The following is a 26,747-nucleotide window of genomic DNA, read 5'->3' as shown; positions in this document are numbered from 1 at the left end:
AGTGGGCTCGGTGCTTAGTAAGCGGATTAGGGTTTCCAAGTCAAGACCCATCCAGGGCAGGGTGGGGAACCAAGGTGAGCAGGTGCGCTGAATTGTGGGTTCCACACTGTCCTTCAGTGTCCCGCAGGAAGAGAGAGCTACGGATCACCAGGGTCATTCCCCCTGCCTCAGGCAGCCTGCACTCCACCTTAGGTACAGTCATGTCCGGTCTTGAACATTCATTAACCTCGTATTCTTCCCAGGAACAGGAAGGTGACCAGGTTCATTGTCCCCATTTCATAAATGAGAAAACTGATGCCTGCCTGCTAAAGTAGCTCACCCTTGGGCCCTGGGGCCTGGCATTGGGCCCAAGCAGGGCCCTTCCAGGGAAGCCCCAGCCCGCAGTTCTGACGTTGCCCACCCTTGCTGATGGTGCAGGGATGTCAGGGCTGAGCCCCATGTTTAATGAGGCAGGTGAGTTGGGGTGGGAACTCTGCCCTGGCCTCTGATGGCCCTGGGTGGGGATGTGTCTAATTCCCTCCTCAGTCACTCTGGGAGGGAGTCCAGTGTTGCCCCATGCTCGTGGCCTCCAGAAGCCCACAGTCTAATGGGGAGACAGACCCTACAGGGACCACATGATGTGAAAAATGCTGCAGGGGTGATGTGGACAAAGCACAGGGGAGCACAGGAGAAGGGGTGCCTGAGTCGGCCCAGGGAAGTCAGGGAAGGCCTCACAGAGGAGGCAGCCCCAACACAAGATGCAGAGTGCTTGCTAGGCAGTCAAGCAAGGGGACGGTCGCCATCCCAGGCAGAGGGGGCAAAGGCCTAGAGGCCACCTCTCTGCAAAGCCTAGAGGCATGCCTGAGAGTGGCTCCTAGGAGCAAGTCTAGGAGTGTGGACTGGAACTTTAGGCAAGGCCCAGGCTGCAAAGTGAATACCAAAGACAGGGCTATGTGCTCCACAGTTGGGTGCTTTCAGCCCCCTTCTGAATCAGCAGGCACCCACATACACTTTTCTCTAACTGGCAGATTCACAGAACCCCAAGAACCTTTCTCAGGACCCCACTTTGAGAAGTACTGGATTAGAAGTTAACACTGTCCGGCTCACAGTGGCTCACGCCTGTAATCCCAGCACTTTAGGAGGCTGAGGCGGGTGGATCTCTTGAGGTCAGGAGTTCAAGACCAGCCTGGCCAATATGGTAAAACTCCAACTCTACTAAAAATCCAAAAATTAGCCGGGCATGGTAGCACACGCCTGTAGTCCCAGCTACTCGGGGGGCCAAGGCACGAGAATCGCTTCAACTGTTAGGCAGAAGTTGCAGTGGACCAAGATCACGCCACTGCACTCCAGCCTGGCTGATGGAGTGAGACTCTGTCTCGGGGGTGGGGGGGGGGGGGGGGGGAAGGGCCTGGCACAGTGGCTTACATCTGTAATCCCAGCACTTTGGGAGGCCGAGGTGGGTGGATCACCTGAGGTCAGCAGTTTGAGACCAGCGTGGCCAACATGGCGAAACCCTGCCTCTACTTACAAAAAAAAAAAAAAAGTTAGCTGGGCTCATGGTGGTGTGCGCCTGTAATCCCAGCACTTGTGGAGGCTGAGGCAGGCAGATCACTTGAGATCAGGAGTTTGAGACCAGCCTAGCCAACATGGTGAAACCCCATCTCTACTAAAATTACGAAACCTAGTCGGGCGTAGTGGTGGGCGCCTGTAATCCCAGCTACTTGGGAGGCTGAGGCAAGAGAATCACTTGAACCCAGGAGGCAGAGGTTGCAGTGAGTTGAGATCGTACCACTGCACTCCAGCCTGGGCGACAGAGCGAGACTCTGTCTCCAAAAAAAAAAAAAAAAAGGAAGTTAACACTGTCAAGTACACCTGCATATAACCGCATGGATGAATCCCACAGGTGTAACGTTGAGAGAGAATGAGGCCCGACACTGAGAGTCATTCTGAGAGGTGACAGCGTGCTGGCAGTCCTCACAGCCCTCGCTCGCTCTCGGCGCCTCCTCTGCCTGGGCTCCCACTTTGGCGGCTCTTGAGGAGCCCTTCAGCCCGCCGCTGCACTGTGGGAGCCCCCTTCTGGGCTGGCCAAGGCAGGAGCCGGCTCCCTCAGGTTGTGGGGAGGTGTGGAGGGAGAGGCGAAGGCGGCAACCGGGTCTGCGCGCGGTGCTTGCGGGCCAGCGCGAGTTCCGGTGGGAGTGGGCTCGGCGGGCCCCGCACTCGGAGCGGCCGGCCGGCCCCGGGCAATGGGGAGGCTTAGCACCCGGGCCAACGGCTGCGGAGGGTGTGCTGGGTCCCCCAGCAGTGCCGGCCCACCGGCGCTGAGCTCGATTTCTCTCCGGGCCTTAGCTGCCTCCCAGCGGGGCAGGGCTCGGGACTTGCAGACCGCCATGCCTGAGCCTCCCCGTCCGCTCCATGGGCTCCTGTGCGGCCCGAGCCTCCCCGAGGAGCACCGCCCCCTGCTCCACGGCGCCCAGTCTCCACCACCCAAGGGCTGAGGACTGCGAGGGCACGGCTCAGGACTGGCAGGCAACTCCACCTGCGACCCTGGTGCGGGATCCACTGGGTGAAGCCAGCTGGGCTCCTGAGTCTGGTGGGGACTTGGAGAACCTTTATGTCTAGCTAGGGGATTGTAAATACACCAATCGGCACTCTGTATCTAGCTCAAGGTTTGTAAACACACCAATCAGCACCCTGTGTCTAGCTCATGGTTTGTGAATGCACCAATCGACACTGTATCTAGCTACTCTAGTGGGGACTTGGAGAACATTTGTGTCCACACTCTGTATCTAGCTAATCTAGTGGGGAGGTGGAGAACCTTTGTGTCTAGCTCAGGGATTGTAAACGCACCAATCAGTGCCCTGTCAAAACAGACCACTTGGCTCTCTGTAAAATGGACCAATCAGGAGGATGTGGGTGGGGCCAGATAAGAGAATAAAAGCGGGCTGGCGAGCCAACAGTGGCAACCTGCTTGGGTACCCTTCCGCACTGTAGTAGCTTTGTTCTTTTGCTCTTTGCAATAAATCTTGCTGCTGCTCACTCTGGGTCCACACTGCCTTTATGAGCTGTCACACTCACCGGGAAGGTCTGCAGCTTCACTCCTGAGCCAGCGGGACCACGAACCCACCAGGAGGAATGAACAACTCCAGACTCGCCGCTTTAAGAGCTGTAACACTCACCGTGAAGGTCCGCAGTTTCACTCCTGAGCCAGCGAGACCATGAACCCCATCAGAAAGAAGAAACTCCGAACACATCCGAACATCAGAAGGAACAAACTCAGGACGCTCGGCCTTTAAGAACTGCAACTCTCACCCCCAGGGTCCGCAGCTTCATTCTTGAAGTCAGTGAGACCAAGAACCTACCAATTCCAGATACAATTCTATATGGCCTAGTTATATGAAATTCAAAACTGGGCCAAAGTGATCTATGGTCAGGGGACTGGTTACCTTTCTGGAATGTGGTGACTGGAAGGCTGCCAGGAGGAGAGACTCCCGGGTGGGCGCGGGGGCGGGGGGCAATGATGTCTGTTTCTTGAGCTGAGTGTTGGCTTTGCAGGTGCATTTTTTTTTTTTTTTTTTTTTTTTTTTTGAGATGGAGTCTCGCTCTGTCACCGAGGCTGGAGTGCAGTGGTGTGATCTCAGCTCACTGCAACCTCCGCCTCCCAGGTTCAAGCGATTCTCCTTCCTCAGCCTCCTGAGTAGCTGGGATTACAGGCACGCGCCATGACGCCTGGCTAACTTTTGTATTTTTAGTAGAGACAAGGTTTTACCTTGTTGGTCAGGCTGGTCTCAAACTCCTGATCTCAAGTGATCCGCCTGCCTCAGCCTCCACAAGTGCTGGGATTACAGGCGCACACCACCACGAGCCCAGCTAAATTTTTTTTTTTTTTTTTGTATTTTTAGTAGAGGCAGGGTTTCGCCATGTTGGCCACGCTGGTCTCAAACTCCTGACCTCACGTTCCACCCACCTCGGCCTCCCAAAGTTCTGGGATTACAGGCGTGAGCCACAGTGCCCGGCCAGCAGGTGCATTCTCTTCGTGAAAATTCATCAGGCTGTTGCTGGGCGTAGTGGTTCACACCTGTAATCCCAGCACTTTGGGAGACTGAGGCAGGCAGATCACTTGAGGTCAGGAGTTCGAGACCAGCCTGGCCAAGATGGTGAAACCCCGTCTCTACTAAAAATACAAAAATTAGCTGGTCGTGGTGGTGGGTGCCTGTAATCCCAGGCACTTGGGAGGGTGAGACAGGAGAATCGCTTAAATTCAGGAGGCAGAGGTTGCAGTAAGCTGAGATCGCGCCACTGCACTCCAGCCTGAGCAAGAGACTGAGACTCCATCTCAAAAAAAAAAAAGAGAAAATAAAAAGAAAATTTATCCAGCTGTATCTTAAGATGCATGTGTTTTTCTGTCGTAGCTTCTGCTTCAATTTTTGTAAAAAAAGTTAACTATTTCTCATAAACATCTGTGCAAACGTAGACACTAAAATTCTGCGATCACATTATCAGCTATAAGCCAAGAATCTAGATGATGTGGAATATGTTTATATTAATTTTTTTTTTGAGACGGAGTTTTGCTCTGTTGCCTAGGCTGAGACGGAGTTTTGCTCTGTTGCCTAGGCTGGAGTGCAGTGGCGTGACCTCAGCTCACTGCAACCTCCGTCTCCAGGGTTCAAACAATTCTCCTGCCTCAACCTCCCGAGTAGCTGGGATTACAGGGGTGTGCCACCACACCCGGTTAATTTTGTATTTTTGTAGAGATGGGGTTTCACCACATTGGCCATGCTGACCAATGTCTTGAACTCCAGACCTCAGGTGATCCCCCCACCTCAGCCTCCCAAAGTGCTGAGATTACAGGCGTGAGCCACCACGCCCGGCCTATATTAATTTTTTAAAAGACTATTCCAAAATGAAAACACAAACATTTAAAATCTCATAGAGAGCTCTCAGACTTCAGAGAAGCCGTCATCTTAGACCTCAGGGTTTGAGACACCCTAGCTCGAGGGAGAACATTACAATGCTCAGTGCTGGGTCTGGGGTCTGGTGGGTAAATGAGCCTGGAGCTTCTTCCTGGGGCACAAACCTCAGTGGAAGTGCCTGATCCTGGGAGGCAGAGGTGACCGTTTCCCCGGGCCCCGCTGAGTGTTAGACACAGCTCCATCACAGGCAGGGTTGCATGAGGGACTGGCCCGAGTCCCCGTGGGTCTCCCTGGCTCAGCTGTGAGCTGCTTAAGCAGGCGCCCCCTTCACTCACCTGTATTCCTGGGGTCCAGCAAGGGTCCTGGCACACAGGGCATCTCAGAGAACATTTTTGCCAGGCCTCTTTGCCCATTCCCACACTGAGAGAGGAGAAGGGATTCTGTTTGGGATTCTGTGAGCTTCCTGTCACTGGGTGAGCTGCTCAGCATGGGCTGACAGACCACCAATGGGTGATGTGGCAGGGGGAATTCAAGGTGGGGTTAAAGTTGTCCAATTCCCCAGCATGGGAGAGCTGAGTGTAGCAGGGGCGCTGAACCTTGGGGGCCATGAATATGAACAGGAAGCCCAGCACTGCCTGCCCACTGGCTGCCCACTGGCTTTGCTGGAGCTGGAGACAGCCCAGCTCTACGCGACACAGACTGTTCCAGAACCCAGAGAGGGCTTTACCTGCTCAGCCACTCTACAGGCCTGCTCCACGCTGCCCTGATGTCTCCCTGCTTCCTCTAGGGTCCTTGCCTCTCATCCCACCCCTTACTCAGCCTCTCTTGCCCACTCTTGGGAAGCAGCCTCCTGTTTTTCAGCTTTGCCATCCCCACTCTGCCTGCATTTCTCAAGCCACCTTCATGATTCCTGTCCCAGCCTCAGTGCTACCTGGAGGGCTATGCACTCAATATTTTTTCTTTTTTTTGAGACGGAGTCTTGCACTGTTGCCCGGGCTGGAGTGCAATGGTGTGATCTTGGTTCACTGCAACCTCTGCCTCCTGGGTTCAAGCAATTCTGCCTCAGCCTCCCTAGTAGCTGGGATTACAGTTGCCCGTCACCATGCCCAGCTAATTTTTTGTATTTTTAGTAGAGACGCGGTTTCACTATATTGGCCAGACTGGTCTCGAACTCCTGACCTCGTGATCCGCCCGCCTTGGCCTCCCAAAGTGCTGGGATTACAGGCGTGAGCCACCGCACCCGGCAAATATTTTTTCTTTAAAACAATGTTAGGAGGCCGGGCGCAGTGGCTCACGCCTGTAATCCCAGCACTTTGGGAGGCCAAGGCGGGCGGATCATGAGGTCAGGAGATCGAGACCATCCTGGCTAACACTGTGAAACCCCGTCTCTACTAAAAATATACAAAAAATTAGCAGGGCGTGGCGGCATCCCAGCTGCTGCAATCCCAGCTGCTGGGGAGGCTGAGGCAGGAGAATGGCGTGAACCTGGGAGGCGGAGCTTGCAGTGAGCCGAGATCACACCACTGCACTCCAGCCTGGGCGATAGAGCGAAACTCCGTCTTAAAAAAAAGAAAAAAAAAACAAACAATATTAGGTTGCTTTTTTGTGGGGGAGGGGAGATGGAGTCTCACTCTGTCGCCCAGGCTGGAGTGCAGTGGTGCGATCCAGGCTCACTGCAACCCCTGCCCACCCGCACCCCCATGTTCAAGTGATTATCCTGCCTCAGCCTCCTCAGTAGCTGGGATTGCAGGCACGTGTCACCACCACCAGCTAATTTTTTTTGTTTTTTTTTTTTTGTTTGAGTAGAGACAGCGTTTCACTATGTTAGGCAGGCTGGTTTCGAATTCCTGACCTCAAGTAATCTGCCCACCTAGGCCTCCCAAAGTGCTGGGATTACAGGGATGAGCCACCGTGCCCAGCCACATTAAATTTTAATTAGAAATACTTGCTCTTGTATCACCTAAAATTATCTTGTATAGCACCACTTTGGAAACTGTCTTATACGATGGTTCAGGGAGAGGGTGGTGCTTATGTATGAATACTAATGATAGCCTCAGGTTAGCAGCGAGCTTTATGCCTCATCCACACATTCATGGTTTCATTGGATCTTCTCAGTTCCTGCACTATGAGCATCATTGGTCTCACTTTACAGACAAGGAAACTAAGACTAAAAGGGTAGTCGTGCCTTGCCTAGGATCATACAGCAAGTTAAGATTTTAATCAACATTCAAGGCACTGATGACTCCAGACCTAGGTGAAGGCAAGAAGCACGCAGTACTTTCGTCTCCTGCCAGAACCACAAGAGCCACAGGGTGGCAACTCATAGCATCAGGAGTTTGAATTAGACCTGAAGAAGAACTTCCTGGCAAGAAATGTTTAGACATCAGAATGAGTGTCCGAGGAAGGGCGTGGAGAGCCCAGCTTCCGAAGTGCTCAAAACAAGATAAAGACTTGCCCAGCTGGGATGATTCCAGTGCTGCCTGGAGGCAAGAGAATGGACTGAATGACCTCCAGAGGTCTGCTCCAGCCCCAAAGATTGGTGCATCCTGCCATCAAGGTGGCCACTCTTGCCATTTCCCCAAAGCATCTATTTTTTTTTTTTTTTTTTTTGAGGTGGAGTTTCCCTCTTGTTGCCCAGGCTGGAGTGCAATGGCATGATCTCGGCTCACCACAGCCTCCACCTCCCAGATTCAAGCAATTTTCCTGCGTCAGCCTCCCGAGTAGCTGGGATTACAGGCATGTGCCACCATGCCTGGCTAATTTTGTATTTTTAGTAGAGATGGGGTGTCTCCATGTTTGGTCAGGCTGGTCTCGAACTCCCGACCTCAGGTGATCCACCTGCCTTGGCCTCCCAAAGTCCTGGGATTACAGGCATGAGCCGCCACACCTGGCCTCCCCAAAGCATCTATTAAGCAAGGAGGCTCCAACTTAAAGGCACTGAGACAAAGCTTGTCTTGGCCCCTGGCCCTAAGAGGGAGTGGTTGACCACAGCCACAGATGCAGGTGGCTGGTGAGGGGGGTGCAGAAGCAGTTTGGAGGGGCTAGAGCATCCCTTCCCCTCTCCTCTGTCAGCTCCGCCCCTGGGTTTCCAAGGCTGAGGTTCCAAGACCTACCTACCCTCAGAATCACTGGAGGCTGCTCGGCCATCTGGGCCAAGAAACCTGCATTTCTTCAGTATTCTCGAGGGGACTCTTTTCAAAATATTCTGAGCTAGGAAGATAGGTAGATGCTGACTTCAGTTGTTGCCTCTCTGGGGGCTGAATTGTTGTGGGTTTTTTTTTTTTTTTTTAAGTTTAAAAGTAAAAGCATTTATTTCTCAAAATAGAAAGGGAATTTTCCTTTCCTTTTTTATTTTTTATTTTTTTGAGATGGAGTCTCACTCTCACCCAGGCTGGAGTGCAGTGGCACCATCTCTGCTCACCGCAACCTCTGCCACCTGGGTTTAAACAATTCTCCTGCCTCAACCTCCTGAGTAGCTGGGATTACAGGTACCTGCCACCACACCCAGCTAATTTTTTTATTTTTAGTAGAGACAGAGTTTTACTATATTGGACATGCTGGTCTTGAATTCCTGACCTCAAGTGATCCACCAGCCTTGGCCTTCCAAAGTGCTAGGATTACAGGGGTGAGCCACTGCACCTGGCCTAGTTTTTGTATTTTTAGTAGAGGCGGGGTTTCGCCATGTTGGCCAGGCTCCTCTTAAACTCCTGACCTCAAGTGATCCGCCTGCCTCGGCCTCCCAAAGTGCTGGGATTACAGGTGTGAGCCATCATGCCCAGCCTGGCATTTTCCTCTCTGATTATAACAAATAATATAGTCCCAGTTGTTTTAAAAAATTAAATAATATTTTTAAAATATAAAAATGAAAGTAAAATATAAAATACCCCAAATTCTATCATCTGGAAACACAGCATTGTTTTTGGAGCACATCCTTTCAAAAAAAAAATTTTTTTTTTTGAGATAGAGTCTCACCCTTGTTGCCCAGGCTGGAGTCCAGTGGCATGATCTTGGCTCACTGCAACCTCCACCTCTTGAGTTTATGTGATTCTCCTGCCTCAGCCTCCTGAGTAGCTGGGATTACAGGTGCCTGCCACAACACCTGGCTAATTTTTGTATTTTTAGTAGAGACAGGATTTCATCGTATTAGCCAGGTTGGTCTCGGACTCCCAACCTTGGGTGATTTGCCTGCCTCAACCTCCCAAAGTGCTGGGATTGCAGGCGTGAGCCATTGCATCTGGCCCCCCAAAATTTTTTGTGGTAAAATATACATAGCATAAAATTGATCATTTTAACCATTTTTAAGTGTGTACAAATTCTATTTTTATAAGTGCCTCCTGAAGCTAGGGCTACTAGTGCAACTTCGACACCTTGACGGACTGGTGGCTAAAATGTTTTGAGGTAAGGGCCTGTCTGACATTGTTCACATGAAAACACAGAGGTAGCCAGTCACTGTGTGAGGTGATAAGATTGGTCCTGTTAAAATATGAAGGCTGGTCAGGCACGGTGGCTCAGCCTGTAATCCCAGCACTTTGGGAGGCCAAGACAGGCATATCAGTTGAGGCCAGGAGTTCGAGACCAGCCTGGACAACGTGGCAAAACCCCATCTCTACAAAAAATACAAAAATTAGCCAGGTGTGGTGGCGTGTGCCTGTAGTTCCAGCTACTTGGGAAAGTGAGGTGGGAGGATTGCTTGAGCCTGGGAGTTTGAGGCTGCAGAGCGCCGTGATCACACGCCACTGCACTTCAACCTGGGTGATAGAATAAGACCCTGTCCCAGAAAATAAAAATAAAATATGAAGGCCAGGCCGTGTGCTGTAGCTCACACCTGTAATCCCAGCACTTTGGGAGGCCGAGGCGGGCAGATCACTTTATATATATATGTATGAAGGCCAAGGATGAGGGAAGGCCAGTCTGTCTTCTGACAGGACTTCAAGAGGAGAAGCAAGGGGCATGATTTTGCTAAACTTCTCCAAGAGATCTGTCTCTTAGCCAGGGAAGATGAGAGAGAGCCCCCAGCCCTTCCCGGGGGAGGTGTCTGTGACTTTCCTGGCGGGATCCTCAGTCTAAGGGGATTCTCTCTGGCCTTGGCCTTTGGGTTGAGCAGGAGCTGCAAACTCTGGTGGACAAAAAGGGCCAGGACATGGCGGTGAGCCAGGAACAGATAACCAGCCTGGGGAGGAACAGGCCCTTGACAGGAAGGCAGGAGCTGCTGCCAGCAGACAGGAAAGAGTGAGGCTAGCCTCCTCCATCGGCCTGGATCAGGCAAGCTTTGCTTCCTCCAGCTCCACAGAGGGAAGGGAGGCCAAGGAGAGCCTCCAGGTCCCGAACGAAGATTTCAGAGGGTGGTCAGGAGACTCTGAGTCATGAACCACATTCATCAGCTTTGCAGATACTGTGTGCTGGCTTCAGAAGGACCTTGAACTCGAGGAGCTTAAACTAACTGGGTGGGGCACTCTTTCGCTCCTGTGTTAACTAGATCCCTCCTTCCAAACCAAGAGTGATCCCCTTCCTCGCTGACATCCCACCACATTGATGTAGCCCTCACTCAACCCTTAGCACACACTCATTCGTGTTTTTGCCCTCCATGGACCCCAATCGAGCTGTAAAGTCTTTGAGAGCAGCTCCTGGGTCTCTAGGGGTCTTTGTATCTCCCCATTGTGTCCGATTCGGTGCGTAGAGCAGATGTTTAGGCAACATCCACACAGTGAGGTTTATGTGAGGGATACCGACAACAAGAGCAGCCGGAGTTCTGAACAATACTGTTTTGAGGCCCTTCCAAGGTGATCTGGAGGGCTTCCACAGGAGGAGGTGAGAAATACAGAGGGTCTTGGAGGTAGCATAGAGTTCCGTTAATGGAGAGGAAGCAGCAGGAAGGGGCATTCTGGTGGAAGATCCTGCTGGGGGAATGAGGTTTGGGGACCGAGTCCCAGGAAATCTCATATGGGGTGACTTCCAGGTCCAGATGCCCTTGCAGGCTTACACTGTGTCTGCCAGGAGGCGAGTGCCAGACACGGGGGCTCTGATTACAGTCCGGAGCCGTGATGGGCTCCCAGCTGCCACATTTTCCAAGAAGCTGACTTTTGAGGAATCCGCCTGGCCACGGGAATCACACCATGTTTGCACTGGCCTCAGCTGTTGATTACACCCTCATCCACGCAACCAGCATCCAGGAAGAACACTTTCTTCCTCACAGGGTGTCCCCTCTCCTGTTTTCATGTTTATGGCATCAGGTGGTTTGCAGAGTGCTCCACACCCAGACATGTGCGTCCAGTGAGGTCAGCTGAGAAAACAACAGCTTGCCTACCACCCTGCTCCCCCCTCATTCTGGGAGCTACAGGCTGGGGCCACGGTCACCCCTGGGCACACGCCCCCACCCCCACCTTCGACGCCCCCAGTGCCTCCCGCTTCACTTCTGCTTCCCTTCCATCCCTGCTCCAGCCTCTCTCTTGCCCAAACTGTTGTTTATCAACACAGACCAGAACATTCTGCTGCCAGCAGAAACACACATGGTGATGGCACTGCTACCCACACCCTGCCATCAACACACTCCCACGTGCTGTTTGCCGCTGTCAAAGCCCTGCTCACACACACATTCTCACCCGCTCCTGCCAGCACAGCTGTTCCCTGCTGCCTGGAACCAGGCCCTTCATCCTGCACGACACGCATGTTCTCTGTAGGTTTTTCTCAATGTACGTGTGTGCTCATGGTGGAGGCACACACTTGTGAACCAGGCCAGCACACACTCTTCCCTCCGACCTGGGCTGGGGATCTATCACTTGCTACTGTGTGACCTTGGGCAATTGACTTCACCTCTCTGGGCATCAGATGCCTCATTGTAGAATGGGGATAATGATGACCTATAGAAGATAATTATCCATAGCCTCTCTAAGGGCTTTTTAGATTCTATATGGGCTTTACCATAGGGTCTGTGGTTAGGACACAGCAGGCACCCAGGAAGTGCTGAATCAGCGGGAGCCTTGCGGGTGGGGTGAGTATTGTTGGAGTCTTTCTGGAATCTGGCCCGTGGTTTTCCTCTCTGAGGCCGGCTGTCAGCCTCACCTCGTGTTCACAGCATCCTGGCTGCCTGACCCTGATCCCGGGATGTCACCTGTTTGCTTCTCATGTTTCACCAGCGAAATGGGCATAACGACAGGTCCCCTCCTCCTCTGCCCCTTGCTCGCCCTCCCCCGTCTTCCCCCTGCCATCAGTAGCCCTTCTCTGTCTTGCCTCTTCAACTCAGTCTCTCCTTCTTGGCCAGCAAACCTGCTTCAGTCTTTTTTATCCTGGGAAACAGAGAGATGGATGCAGAAGGGAAAGAACACAAATGTGATTTGAGGATTGAGAAAAATCTGGGCTGAGCGGGAGAGCACCCTGGCTGTCTCTGAGGAGCAGGTGCCGGTGTGGGTGGAGCGCCAAGTCAGGCCATGCTGGAAAGCCAGTGCCTGGAGTGACATTGCCCTAAGCAGCACCACCTTACTTCCTGCTCTTGGTGGAAATCTGTGAGACAGCTGGCGGGCAGATCCTGGCCTGGTCTGTGCTGAGCAGCTGTGGCTTTCCCCTTTTCCTACATGCAGAGACTTTCAAGGTCTGCCCACTGCTGGGAACCACTGGAGAGGTGCTGGCTCCTGGAGCACCATGGTAAATGGGTTGCCCCTAATCACTGGGATCCCAGGCAAGAGTACAAATGGAGAACCACACACCAGGTGTGTACATATTCAAAATGTGTACGCCAAGCTTAATCAGCTGTCATATAAAATGAGTTCTATCTTCTACCTCCCTTCTGAATTTCAGAAAAACCTGGAAAGCCAGGTTTGAATCTGGAATTCTTGGACTCTTCAGAGTCCCTCTCTGGAACTCTGGGGCAAGGGACAGAGGGGCCTAGTTGTGCGACGTGTGCAGTGGGGCTTTAAGGCAGTTGGCTCATTGGATGCAAATACAAACTGTTTCAATCTGATCAATACTTTATGCTTTTTATTTTGTCCTAGGCCCGTGTGGCCAAAAGACCCAGAAGGCAGTTGAGCAGATTAATTAAGACCTGCATTCAAGGCCGGGCGTGGTGGCTCACGCCTGTAATCCCAGCACTTTGGGAGGCCGAGGCGGAAGATCACGAGGTCAGGAGATCGAGACCATCCTGGCTAACACGGTGAAACCCCGTCTCTACTAAAAATACAACAAATTAGCCGGGCGTGGTGGCGGGCGCCTGTAGTTCCAGCTACTCGGGAGGCTGAGGCAGAAGAATGGCGTGAACCCGGGAGGCGGAGCTTGCAGTGAGCCGAGATGGAGCCACTGCACTCCAACCTGGGCGACAGAACAAGACTCTGTCTCAAACAACAACAACAACAACAACAACAAGACCTGCATTCAAATCCCTGCCAAAAGTGAGCAAATCAATTAACTTCTTTGAGGCTCAATTTCCCCATCTGTAAAATGGGACTAGTAATACCTCCCTGATAAAGTTACTGTGGTTACTCAAAGAGATAAGCCACGTAAAGCCCTTAGCATGGTCCTGGAACACAGTAATCACTTGGTAAGTTGAGAGCTATGACTGCTATTACAAGTTCTCCACACATGGGCAGTGACTGCCTTGGCGCAGGAAGCCGTCGCCCTGTCTCCTCCTTGCACACGTGAAACAGGTCACTCAGCTCAGCAGAAGCAGATCTGGAACTAGGGCTTCCAAGTTTCCCACAGTCCTGGATTTTGCTCCAGTGAAAAAGAAAAAAAAAAATGATGGTACAACAATGTGAATGCTACACTTTAAGAATGGTTAAAATGTACATGTTATGTATATGTTATTATACCATTGTATTGATTTGCTAGGGCTGCTGTAACAAATTACTGCAAACTGGGGGGCTTAACCAGCAGAAATGTATTATCTTGCAGCTCTGGAGGCTAGAAGTCCAAGATCAAGGTGTCAGCAGGATTGGTTCCTTCAAAGGGCTGGGAGAGAGAGGCTGTTCCATGTCTTAGGTCTGGCTCTGGAGGTTTCCTGGCCATCGCTGGCATGACTTGGCTGGTGGAAGCATCACCCCAGCCTCTGCCTTTATCTTCACGTTGCCCTCTCCCTGCTGTGTGTCTCTCTCTGTCCAAAGTTCCTCCTTTTATTATTATTATTATTATTATTATTGAGATGGAGTCTCACTCTGTCACCCAGGTTGGAATGCAGTGACGCGATTTTGGCTCACTGCAACCTCTGCCTCCAGGTTCAAGCAATTCTCCTGCCTTAGCCTCCTGAGCAGCTGGGATTACAGGCACCTGCCACCGCACCTGGCTGATTTTTGTATTTTTAGTAAAGATGAGGTTTCAACATCTTGGCCAGGCTGGTCTTGAACTCCTGACCTCATGATCCCCTGCCTCGGCCTCCCAAAGTGCTGGGATTACAGGCATGAGCCACCACGCCCGGCCCCCCAATTCCCCCCCTTTTTTTAAGGACACTGGTGACACTGGGTTAGGGTCTACCCTACTGACTTCATTTTAACTTAATGACATCTGTAATGACCCTATCTAAATATTTCCAAATCAGGTCATATTCTGAGGTATTGGAGATTAGGACTTCAACATAAGAGTTTTGAGGGAACATTATCCAACTTGTAGCAACCACAGTGAAAAAAAAAAGTGTCTACCTTGTACTCGCTATCAGATTATAGACACGGGGAAAACACATTCTGTGAAGTTTCAGTGCTTTGCTCAGAGTAACTTTGCTCACAGTAGGTCTTCAAAATGTGTTTCTTAATTTGTGTTTAAATCTGATACCAAGCAGTTAAAAGGGTAGAAATCTCCCAGTTTCCAAGATGAGTCCTCTCCCGGCCATGAACTTAAAGGGTTTTTCAATGATCAGCATTATTTCCAGACAAGTACTTAATAAACTTTGTAAAAATAGCTACTCTCCAAGTAAGATTTTTTTTTTTTTTTTTTTGAGGCGGAGTTTTGCTCTTGTTGCCCAGGCTGGAGTGCAATGGCGTGATCTTGGCTCACTGCAACCTCTGCCTCCCCGTTCAAGCGGTTCTCCTGCCTCAGCCTCCCAAGTAGCTGGGATTACAAGCATGTGCCACCATGCCCGGCTAATTTTGTATTTTTAGTAGAGATGGGGTTTCTCCATGTTGGTCAGACTGGTCTCGAACTCCCAACCTCAGGTGATCTGCTCACCTCAGCCTCCCAAAGTTCTGGGATTACAGGCATGAGCCACCCACCGTGCCCCGGCCTGGTTAAGTTTTTGCCACATTTGCTTGATCTGTGTAAAATTTTCCTGGTGAGCCATTTGAGAAGTCACATACTTGAGAATTTCCTAGGAATAGGCTGCTCTCCATAATCACATTGCCATTCTCTCATGGGAGAAAACTAACAATGGTTCCATAATATCATCTCATATCCAGTTTACACTCAAATTTGACCAGGTTGATTTTTTAAACATTCTGAACCTAATGACTTCCAAATCTGTAAAGCTTAAGATTTTTTATTTTCTATTTATTTAATTTATTTTTATTTTTTTTCTGAGACGGAGTCTCACTCTATCCCCCAGGCTGCAGTGCAGTGGCGCAATCTCGGCCCACCGCAACCTCCCCTTCCTGGGTTCAAGAGATTCTCCTGCCTCAGCCTTCGGAGTAGCTGGGACTACAGGCACCTACCACCACACCTAACTAATATTTTTTATTTTTAGTAGAGACAGGTTTTAACCATGTCGCCAGGATGGTCTCCATCTCCTGACCTCATGATCCACCTGCCTCGGCCTCCCAAATTGCTGGGATTACAGGCGTGAGCCACCGCGTCCAGCCAAGCTTAAGGTCTTGACAATATTACCTGTGCTATGGGAATTTTGGACCTTCAAAAAATGCAATTTAGGGCCAGGCACAGTGGCTCACATCTGTAATCCCAGCACTTTCGGAGGCCAAAGCAGGAGAATCACTTGAGCCCAGGAGTTTGAGACCACCCTGGGCAATATAGGGAGACCCCGTCTCTACAAAAGATTTACAAATTAACTGAGCATGGTGGTGAGTGCCTGTAGTCCCATCTACTTGGGAGGCTGAAGTGGGAGAATCACTTGAGCCCAGGAAGCGGAGGTTGCAGTGAGCGAGACTGTGCCACTGCACTCCAGCCTGGGCGACAGACCAAGACCCTGTCTCAATCAATCAATCAATCAATAAGCTGAGCATGGTGGCACATGCCTGTAGTCCCAGCTACTAGGGGGGCTGAGGCAGGAGGATCGCTTAAGCATGAGAGATCAAGGCTGCAGTGAGCTCTGATCACACCAGGGTATTCCAGCCTGGTAACACAGTGAGACTCTGTCTCTAAGAAAAAACGAAAAAAGAAAATGCAATTTGGCCGGGCGCAGTGGCTCACGCCTATAATCCCAACACTTAAGGAGGCCAAAGTGGGTGGATCACCTGAGGTCAGGAGTTCGAGACCAGACTGGCCAACATGGTAAAACCCCGTCTCTACTAAAAATACAAAAATTAGCCGAGCGTGGTGGTGGTCGCCTGTAATCCCAGCTACTTGGGAGGCTGAGGCAGGAGAATCCCTTCCAGGAAAGGGGAGGTTGCAGTGAGCACAGATCACGCCACTGCACTCCAGCCTCGTCAACAAGAGCGAAATTCCGTCTCAAAAAAAAAGAAAGCAAGAAAAAGCAACTTAACATGTAGAACTCTTTCTGGTCATGCCACATTGTTTCTTTTCCTTCATTTCCTTTCACTCACGAGCTCCAGCTCTTTTGAATGCTCAAATGTGTGCTTGTGGTGAGGTGCCCCTGGAATTCCTTTTATTCTAAGACAATGGCCTTCCAGGAGTACCTGCAGGAAGACCTGTTAAGACTGGCCTGGGACCTCCTAGACTTGCCTGGGACCTCCCTGCAGGAGTTGCCAAATGGAACCGGGAGGGAAGAGAGGTTTGCCCTTGCCCTTGGCCTTGGTTTGGGGTGGAGACACCCAGGCTGAGAACTTCTCCCCTCCATAGCTGGCCAAGTTCCAATCTGGCATGGCTGTCCGTGCTGCCATTGTCATGGGCTCTTTCAGGGGAGTTCCGGACAGCACCACTGTGCAAAAGATTGTCCTGGCCTCCAGAAAGTCGGCGCCAAATGACACTGAGGGAAGAAAGAGGAAATCTCTGCAGTGTACTTCCCTGAGTTTTTGGGGAATGGTTCTCTTTCCCCTTTCCATCTCTTCTCTACAAATCCAGGGCTCACAATTAAGCCCTAGGTTTGTAACACGGCTTCATAACTAGGAATGGCATTAATTAGCAACACTGTATAAATAAAAAGGGGGGCCAAGAAGGATGGAGGGCGTGGGGGGAGTATGTGGTTGGCCATCCCAGGCCACCTTCCTCCTCCAGCTCCCAGGCTTGCTTCAGCTTTGCTGCAAGTTCCTGCCACAATGTATTTCTGCTTGGGACGGGAGCCAAGGATCAGATAAAGTTCCAACTGTATTTTGCAGCAGGTCTGACACTTTGCCTAGTGCTCTAGGCCTGTGACATTGCCAGGATAGTATATTGGGAAAGCCAGTCCAGAAGGAGTTGGTTTAAATGTGTTTGAGGTAGCAGGCAGGTGACTAAGCAGACAGTTCAGCAACACAACACTCAATAACACCATCGGACCAATGTGGCTCCCAGGGACACGGAAGGCCTGTGTTCCATTCCCAGGAAGCCCCCAGCAGCCACCGTGCTCATGCCCCAGCATTTCAGGGACCAAGATCTGTAGCCCCATTTTGTGATCTTTAGTAAGACAAGTAAACACTGAACACTAAGTGTGCTTATGCCAAGCACTTTACATACATGATCTGATGGAATCCTCAGCACAGCTGATGAGGGAGTTACTGTTATTTTCCTAGCCATACAGTTAGTAGCTGACACTACGGTGAACAGACACACTTACTGTCTATGAGGATCTCTTCTAAACACTTTCCATGCATTAACTAATTTTATGGGGAAACTGAGGCAGAGCAGGAGCAAAGCCAGTTGTCCAGTGTCACACAACTGGCGGGTGTGGACCTGAAACCACTGGAAGCTGGGTGATTCCAGAATGGAGGGTTCACCCCTGCACTACCCGCTGATTTTCCAAGTGGGGTAACAGGTTCGGAGACAGTCAGGGAAGAGAAACCAGGCTGAGATGGGTTAGTTCAGATGAGGTCAAAGTTTGCACTCTCTTCTGCTTCCTGACAAGCATAATGAGAGGCACCCATGGGAACAGAAGCTCAGACATCCGACCCTGAGCCCTCTGCCACTCTTCCTTCCTCTCCTCTGGCCCAGTTGGTCTGAACCGTGTTGTTCCAGGTCTCACGGGAGCTGCTGTGGGACACAGAATGGGCAAGAGGACTTTTGTTTACACAAGGTTGTTCCTGGAGGGCCAGGTGCAGTGGCTCACCCCTATAATCCCAGCACTTTGGGAGGCCAAGGCAGGCAGATCACCTGAGGTCAGGAGTTCGAGACCAATCTTGCTAACCTGGTGAAACCCCATCTCTACTAAAAATACAAAAATTAGCTGGGCATGGTGGTGCGTGCCTGTAATCCCAGCTACTTGGGAGGCCGAGGTGGGAGAATCGCTTGAACCTGGAAGGTGGAGGCTACAGTGAGCCAAGATTGCACCACTGCACTCTAGCCTGGGTGACAGAATGAGACTCCATCTCAAAAAAAAAGAAAAAAAGGCTGTCCCTCACCTAGGCACCCCGAGAGCAGTGAAAAGCTGCCTGTTGTGCCTCCCACAGCCGAGGCTCCATCTTGAACCTGAAGTGAGCCAGCTGGGCCCAGCCTTGCAAGAGGCCAGGCTTCCTGTCACATTGAAGCTCTGCTGATAGCCCAAGGCCACGTGCAGCGATGGCACCTGCTGGGTGGAGATGGGTGGCCTGGTGTCAGTCCCACACTGTCATTGTCCTTACCATCTCTGCTCTCACCTGTACCAGTGGACAAACTCAGGCACACAAGGGGCTGCTGCCATCTGTCCTGCTGTCTGGCCTCAGGCAGGATCGTTAGGACTGGATCAGGAGGGAGCATCAGGCCTGGCTTCAGGGTGCCTGGCAGCATGCTCAGATGTAGCCCAGCACACAGGCAGGACCAGAGACCTACAGAATAGATGATCTTTAAGCAAGACTTGAATATACAATAAACCATCAGAAATCTGCATCTTACTCCTTGCGGGGAATTAGGTTGTTGTATACTGTCTTGACTTTTTCTTATGTTTACAGACATATCTATGTCTTTATTTACATACATGCATGCCCCCCATCTTTTCAGAAAATGTTTCCATGTTTTTGCTAATCATTCATTCTTTCTTCCTTTCCATATTTATTTATTTAATTATTGTTATTATTATTTTTTGAGACGGGGTCTCACTCTGTTGCCTGGGCTGGAGTGCAATGATGTGATCTCGGCTCACTGCAACTTCTGCCTCCTGGGTTCAAGAGATTCTCCTGCCTCAGCCTCCTGAGTAGCTAGGATTACAGGCATGCGCCACCACACCTGGCTAATTTTTGTATTTTTAGTAGAGACAGGGTTTCATCAAGTTGGCCAGAATGGTCTCAATCTCCTGACCTTGTGATCCACCCTCCTTGGCCTCCCAAAGTGCTGGGATTACAGGCGTGAGCCACTGTGCCTGGCCTTTATTATTATTATTTTTTGAGATGAAGTTTTGCTCGTCATCCAGGCTGGAGTGCAATGGCATGATCTCGGCTCACTGCAACCTCCGCCTCCCGGATTCAAGCTATTCTCCTGCCTCAGCCTCCCAAGTAGCTGGGATTACAGGCACGTGTCACCACGACTGGCTAATTTTTGTATTTTTAGTACAGACAGGGTTTCACCATGTTGGCCAGGCTGGTCTCCAACTCCTGACCTCAGATGATCTGCCTACCTCGACCTCCCAAAGTGCTGGGATTACAGGCATGAGCCACCGTGCCCGGCCCCTTTCCATATATATTTATTGATCTCTTAGTATACGCCAGGCACCTTGGTAAGTGCTGGGTATGTGGAGATGAGGAAAACAGACATGATCTCTCCCTCATTGACCTTTCAGCCCGGCGGAGAAAGCAACTTCGAATTCTGAACTGCAGTAAGAGCTAAAGAGAGAAAACAGGAAGCTCTGAGAGTTAATAACAGGACCTCTACTCAAGTAACATTTATGTGGGGATCAATATGAGAAAGAGCCAATCATTTGAAGAGTGTAGGGAAAAGCATTCCGGGCAGAAGGAACAGCATGAGTGAGGGCACAGAAGTCTGAACATTGTGTGGGGTGTGTGGGGAGTCTGAGGCTCTTCCTAACTACAGTGTAGGGGTGTAGTTGGGGGTGAAGCCATACAGGCAGGGTAGAAGCAGCATGAGAAAACCCCAAATGCCAAGCCAAGAAATTCTGTAAGCAACGGGGGGCTACTCATGTCACTTAGTTTAATAACAGCAGTTCTAAGGCTCCAGCCTGGAAAAGCCCAGAATATTAATGTTCAAGAGGAAATCTCTGCTTCAAATCAAAGGCTCTTTCACCTGCTTGCTGGAAATTCAAAGCCTGCCCCGTGCCTCTGAGCCTTAGAGCTAGACAGGTTGCCTTATTACTGATTCCCCACAGAAATGCAGCCCAGAGAGGCCAAGAGATTTGCCCAAGTGAAACAGCAAACCAATGCCAAACGCAGAACCTCAAGCCCCAAATGCCAGCCTTCAGCTCCAGCCCTAAACCTGTCCCCTTTCACCTGGAGATTCTTTCTGGCAGGCACTCAAAGCAGGTAAGTGAGAAAATGCCTTTTTTTTTTTTTTTTTGAGACCAGTCTAGCTATGTCACCCAGGCTGGAGTGCAGTGGCAAGATCGTAGCTCACTGCAGCCTTGACCTCCTGGGCTAAAGGGGTCCTCCCGCCTCAGCCTACCGAGTAGTTGGGACTGAAGACTTGAAAATTAAATAAATTGCATTCTTGAAAATGCATGTTAACACGAATTTGTGGAGCACTTACTTACTAGTGCCAACTACGGTACCTGGCCTGGGAGGTAGACCTGCTCTGAGGGCGCTCCCAGTCCTGGAGCTCCCAAACTTCTTGAACTACAGAAATTCCCCTAGGACTCCCCTCCCCTGCCCCCACTCCCCAAGTTGCTGAAAATCATGAGTAACAAAGCGGCCAGGAGTTTCCTGTCTTGCTGAGCTGGCTTACTCAATTTCCCTTGTTTGTCCGCTCAGACCAGACGGGGCAAAGGGCAGCCATCAAAGGTGTCTGGGACGAGCCCGGCGGGGTAATGGGCCGCTAGGGACTCAGTCTGGCCCGGGTCTCAGCCGGGGGAGAAGGCAGCCGGGCAGGGGCCGCGGGTGGGGGGCTGGGGGCCGGGGACAAGCAGCCCCGCCCAGGCCGGCGCGCTGTGTGCGCAACGTGCAGGACTGCGAAAGCGGATGCGGCCTGTTGGGGCAATCGCTGGCAACGCGCCGCGGGGCTGTCAGGGGGCGCTGGGGGGTGGGAGCCCGGCGCCGGCGGGGCCTGCCTCCAGCATCAGCCCCGCCCCCAGTTCCCCAGCTGTGGCTGGGTTTGGGGGAGGGCGCCTGGTGCTGGGGGTAGGCCCGCGTGCCCAAGCCCCCTTACAGCCCAGGCGCCCTGGCTCATTATCCACTTCCGCCACTGGCCTTCGGTTCCGCTCCTGTCGCACCACCCCCGCAATGCTCTGACAGATACGAGGAGCTGGTGCTAACCCGCAGACACACCTGGGCAGCCCCACGTGGGTATCGCACGCGCAGGGGCACATCTGCCTTGCTGGGTTTGGAGAGCAGTTGCAAGTCAGCCCCTGGAGTGTGGTCCCGTGCCGACTGGAGCAAGAACTGTGTAACCTCTCTGAGCCTCAGATAACTCATCTGTTAAATGGGGAGGATGATAGCATCACTGGGTTGTTGTCTGGATGAAATAAGATAGAGGCTATAGGGGCGGGTGTGGTGGCTCACTCCTGTAATACCAGCACTTTGGGAGGCCAAGGTGGGAGGATCCCTTGAGCCCAGGAAGTCAAGGCTGCAGTGAGCCAAGATCACGCCACTGCACTCCAGCCTGGGCGACAGAGTGAGACCTGGTCTCAAAAAAAAAAAAAAAAAAAGGCTACAAAGTGTTATATCAGAGTCACGAGCACTCACCCCAGAGTCACGAGCACTCACCCAGTAAGTGATAGCCATGAAGATGCTTAAAGAGGAGGGAACTGGGAGCTACAAAGCCAGCTGGGCTGAGAGGCTGCAACTGGGGCATGTCTGGGTTTCCGGCTTTTTTTTTCCTTCCCTGTATCATATTTATTTTTTCCTCAATATCACCCCTCATCTTTCACCCAGGGCCTGCAACGTTCATTCATTCATTCGACACACATCGGTTGATATTTGTGCCTGCTGTGAGGCATTAAAAACTGCTTATCTGGCTGTGTGGCACCTAGGAACGTTCCCCAGGCCACACCAGCTACACCTGTGGCCTCCTCAGACTGGGTTGCTGCCAGGTCTGGCCCTGAGTCACTGGAGTAAGTCACTTCCTCTCTCAGTCCCTCCATCTGTGCAATAGGGATAAGAGGCCTGGCCTCTCTCTAGTCTCCTGGGACTGTCAGGGGATGAGTCAGATAACGGTGGGGAAGGCCCAGAGAGGCAGAAAGCAGCTCTTACTAGAGCGGGGCCTGTCTGGCTGATGCAAGGCTTGCACTTTGCATGTAACCCCAGCCGGTACAAACAGGGATGGCTCCGGGAAGCGTGAGGAGCAGGGGAAGCAGAGAAGTCCCCACCCCCACCGGACAGTCGGGGTGTGGGATCCAGACTGGCAGCTTAGGAGTCTGAGCAGCCGGGGCTCTGTCCAGCTCTGCTTCCCCAGCTCTGCGAGCATGAGAGCAGGTTCCTGACCCCTCTGATCTGGCTGCCTTTTCTGTCACTCAGAGGTCACGGTACCTCCCTCACCGAGCTGAAGTTGGAAGTGAAGGTGGTAACTCCCAGAGGGAGTGGAGCCCTTCCGTGTTTCTGGGAGGGGTCTGAGGGCTGGCGGGGTGGTCTGGGTGGGGGAGGTGGGACCAGACAGGAGGAAGGCAGCCCTGGCCAAAAGCTCAGCATATTCCATAGTCACCTCAGGCAGGGGGTTCTAGGGGCTCCTCCCAAAAGAGTCAGACACCCCTGCACCCTCAGCCGACCCCAGGCATGACAGACCCCGCCTCATCCCACAGTGCACAAGGAGATCACACTCAGATCTGGGCCCCAATCTGGCTTTTGCCCCAGGCCAGCTGCATGACCCTGGGCAGGTGATTGAATGTTTTTGGGCCTCCATTTCTCCACTTGTAAAATGGGAATAGCGATGCCTACTTTGTAAAGCTGTTATGAGGCTGAGGGAAAATGAGAACGATATCAAGTGTTCACAGTAGAGGCCAGCACTGTTGTGAGCGGCAGCTCCTCTCCCTCCCCTCCCCTCCCCCTTTCCCTATCACAGGTGGGGCCAGGTGGAATGTCACAGTAAGTCCTTGGGATAGAAAGGTCTACTGACATATTCAAAGTCCCCCCGCCCCCAAGGTTTCTAGCCTGATACCATAAGCTTTGATGGCAAGAGCTCTGTTTGCTTGGGGACTTTATATGCATGATTGTATTTGACATATGATGTGGGCCATACGTGGCATCCATTATATAGATGGAAGCAGAGGCAGGAGAGGTCAAATAGCTTGTCTAGTCACATGGCTAGAAAGGGTGAGTGCCAGGATTTGAAACCAGGTCTTCCGGACTCCAGCTCATCCACCACACACCCCCTGCCTGCCTCTTGCTTTTGCCCTGGGTGTTCTCCTCTTTCCTGAGTGGCCTCTTATGATGTGGAGTCCCTGAGGCCAGGGACGGTCATGAGCATGGCTTCCTTGTCTTCCAGGGTGTGGCTCAAGCACACAGTGGGTCCTCAGTCCACCCTGCTGACCAGGGAGATGAGTCCTGGCATGAGGGAGATGACTCATGAAGCCAGGCTGGGCGAGGGTACGTGCCTGTGTCTCTGTGTGCGTGCATCTGTGTGTGTGCACAGGGAGGGGAATGAACGAGTACTGTCTGCTGGAGGCCTCCTCTCTCAAAGCTCCTACCCCATCCGGCGCTGCTCCTGAGTCTCAGCCTTCAAGGGGGCTCTGAGCCTGAGAAGCGGGGGTGGGGGAGGTCTTGGCCATCTCCCTCCCTGTCCTAACGCAGGGCCTGGTGGGGGCCGTGGCTGATGTCGGTTCCATGGGAAGCCAGGTCCTCCCTGGTCCAAGGGGAAGCTCTTGGGGCATCTTCCACCAGTCTAGGCCCTGCTATTTTTAGATGCTGTCCCCTCTCCAACCCTCCCCTCCCCATCACATACCAGCTGAGGGAGGAAGTGACTCACCTCAAGCCCAGACAGGTAGAGGCAGCCTCAGTGGGCCCCGAGCAGGCCTGGTTCCTACACTGGGGTTGCCTTCCTGGGATCACCTCAGGCCTGCCCCAGCCTGGGGACAACACAGGGCTGGGATGGAGCCCAGGGCCTTTCTTGGGCTCCTCCATTCTCCATCTCACAGGGCCTAACAGGCCTGGGCCTCTGATGGGCTGTGGAGCCTCTGCTCAACTCAGCAGACCTCATCCGGCCTCGGACAGCACTGTGGGCCTGTGGCCAGCCTCAGCCCAATCTGAGGGAGCCAGACAGACGAAGGGGACTGCCTGTGGCCCCACCCTGTCTTTGTGAGTGACCAGGGTTATGGAAAGAAAAAATACCTGGTTCAGTGGGGACAGGAAAGGTGTAATGACCCTTGGGATGTGTGTCCCAGTGGAGTGGCCAGCTGTCCCAGTGTGCCCAGATCTGAGGGGTTTCTGGGGACTCGGGACTTTTAGCGCTCACCAGGAGAGTCCTAGGCAAGTCAGGACGGTTGGCCCACCCTGGTGCTAAATTGCAAGGTGTATCCTAGCAAGAGGGCAGGTGTGGGAAGCTTGTTTTGGTTTCCTGACGGAGTCTCACCTGGTCAGGGCCGCAGGACCCAGCCCCTGGCCGGCTCGCTCTCTGAGGTCAGGGCATCACCTTGTCCACCTCAACTGGAAAGAGGCTGGGCTGGGCTGTGTGAGAACCCAGAGCCCCAGGGCAGGCTGGAAGACCCGTGAGCCACTTTGGCCAGGGAGGATAGGGGCCTGTCAACATGGGGTTGGGTGGACAGGTTAGCAGAGGCTGGGGCTAGGAGAGGAAGGGCACCTACACACATAGGGCAGGGCAGAGGGAGGCACTCAGGAACAGCAGGAAATAATGACAGGAGCCCATGATGTGCCTCAGGTAAGCTTGGCCCCAGGTCTGCAGACTGTCGGGTACTTGCAAGGAGGAATGGGAGAGAGTGTGGTGATGGCTAACTGGCAGGCTGGCGGGGCTTGTTGGTTACTTGGAGAGGCCTCGCCAGGCTGACAACCTGGAGAGCTCTTGGCTGCTCAGGGAAGTGAACAGAGGACTCCACTGCCCTAGATCAGGGTATGGGGCTGCCTTCAGGGACAACCCAGCTCCTGGCCCTGAGGCCTGCCCTAGGGGGTTAGGTCAGGGGAGCCGTGGCTGAGGCCCAGACCTTGCTGGGGGCAACCTGCACCCCCGGCCCACCTTTGTCCTCCTCATCCATGGTCCACAGCCCAGGGTTGGGGCAGGGGGATGGTCTGTGTCCCAGGCAGCAGCTCCGACACCACTGAGCTGGGTGACCTTGGCAAGTCACTTCTCTTGTCTGGGGCTCGATTTCCTCAGTGGTGAAATTGTGGGGGTAGATTAGGGGTCTGGCTTTTAAATATTTATTTTGGACATGGAACCCCTTCTTCAGTCACAATTCCACCTGCACTAAACAAGAGATAACAGCGGGTGACTGAGACGGGTGGGCTGGAGCCCCGGGCGCCCTCCCACTCTTACCCCACACCCCTGGGGGCCCAGGGCTCTGGGGACACAGTTTGAGAACCCATCTTCGCAGTCTGCCACCTCTAACACTCTGTGATTTATGCCTTCAGGACAAGGATGTTGTCCTTGTTGCCTTTTCCAGGCAGCCCAGTAATTAGACCCCAAGCCCAGCATGTTCTGGTACTATCCATTCAGTGCTGAAATCTTCAAATTCTTTCTTTCTCTCTCCTTCTTTCCTTCCTTCCTTTCTTTCTTATTATTTTTTGAGACAGAGTCTTGCTCTGTCACCCAGGCTAGAGTGCAGTGGCACAATCTTGGCTCACTGCAACCTCTGCCTCCTGGGTTCAAGCAATTCTCCTGCCTCAGCCTCCCAGGTAGCTGAGATTACAGGCGCCCGCCACCACGCCTGGCTAATTTTTTTTTTTTTTTTTTTTGGTATTTTTAGTAGAGATGGGGTTTCGCCATGTTGGCCAGGCTGGTCTTGAACTCCTGACATCAGGTGATCCACCCACCTCGGCCTCCCAAAGTGCTGGGATTACAGGCGTGAGTCACCGAGCCCGGCCAAAATCTTCAAATTCTTAATCGCTGGTTTCTGCCGACAGTGAGGTCTGTTATGCAGAGTTCACTGGGACCACAGGTCCCTTGTCCCTTCTCAGGGAAGGGACAGGGCCAAAACCTTCTATGCAATGGCCAACCCTGTGGGGCACTTCCAGGTGTGTGTAGGATGTTCAGTCCCCAACAGCGTGCGGGAAGGTGTGACTCCCACTGGCAGACAAGGGAGGGGCTCAGGAGTCTTAGGAGGCTGGTTACTGATACCCCTGTGGATGCAGGGCTGGGTGCCTGGCCAGGAGCCCAGGTCCTTTCCTGGAGCCACAGTCTAGGGCCCTGGCACAGGCCCAGGTTTTCCCTGGCTTACTCCGGGGGTGCTGGCACCTGCAGACACCAGCAACAGAAAGAGGCAGGAGTCGATGAGGGAGGCAGAGAGTAGGGGGACTTTCCTTTTTCTGCTGGGGGTCTGGGGCGTCCTTTTCCAGGCTGAGGAGTAGGGCTACCCATTTCCCCATCACCTTCCGGCCAGGGGCA

General features: G+C 52.5%; 1 long non-coding RNA gene across 1 annotated transcript; it reads right to left on the bottom strand.

The window, feature by feature from the left end:
* Window positions 1–12,863: 12,863 nt before the first annotated feature.
* LOC129045200 (uncharacterized) lies at window positions 12,864–21,127 on the bottom strand. Its single transcript, XR_008504915.1, has 3 exons — window positions 20,991–21,127; window positions 18,761–18,928; window positions 12,864–13,579 (listed from the first exon to the last, which is right to left on the bottom strand). It is a non-coding gene; the product is annotated as an uncharacterized LOC129045200 (long non-coding RNA).
* Between the last annotated feature and the right edge of the window lie 5,620 nt (window positions 21,128–26,747).

Source organism: Pongo pygmaeus, chromosome 8 (assembly GCF_028885625.2).
Source record: "Pongo pygmaeus isolate AG05252 chromosome 8, NHGRI_mPonPyg2-v2.0_pri, whole genome shotgun sequence".
In the NCBI taxonomy this organism is placed as follows: Eukaryota; Metazoa; Chordata; class Mammalia; order Primates; family Hominidae; genus Pongo; species Pongo pygmaeus.
The sequence above is the reverse complement of the archived record's forward strand: the minus strand, read 5'-3'. Positions and strand labels throughout refer to the sequence as shown.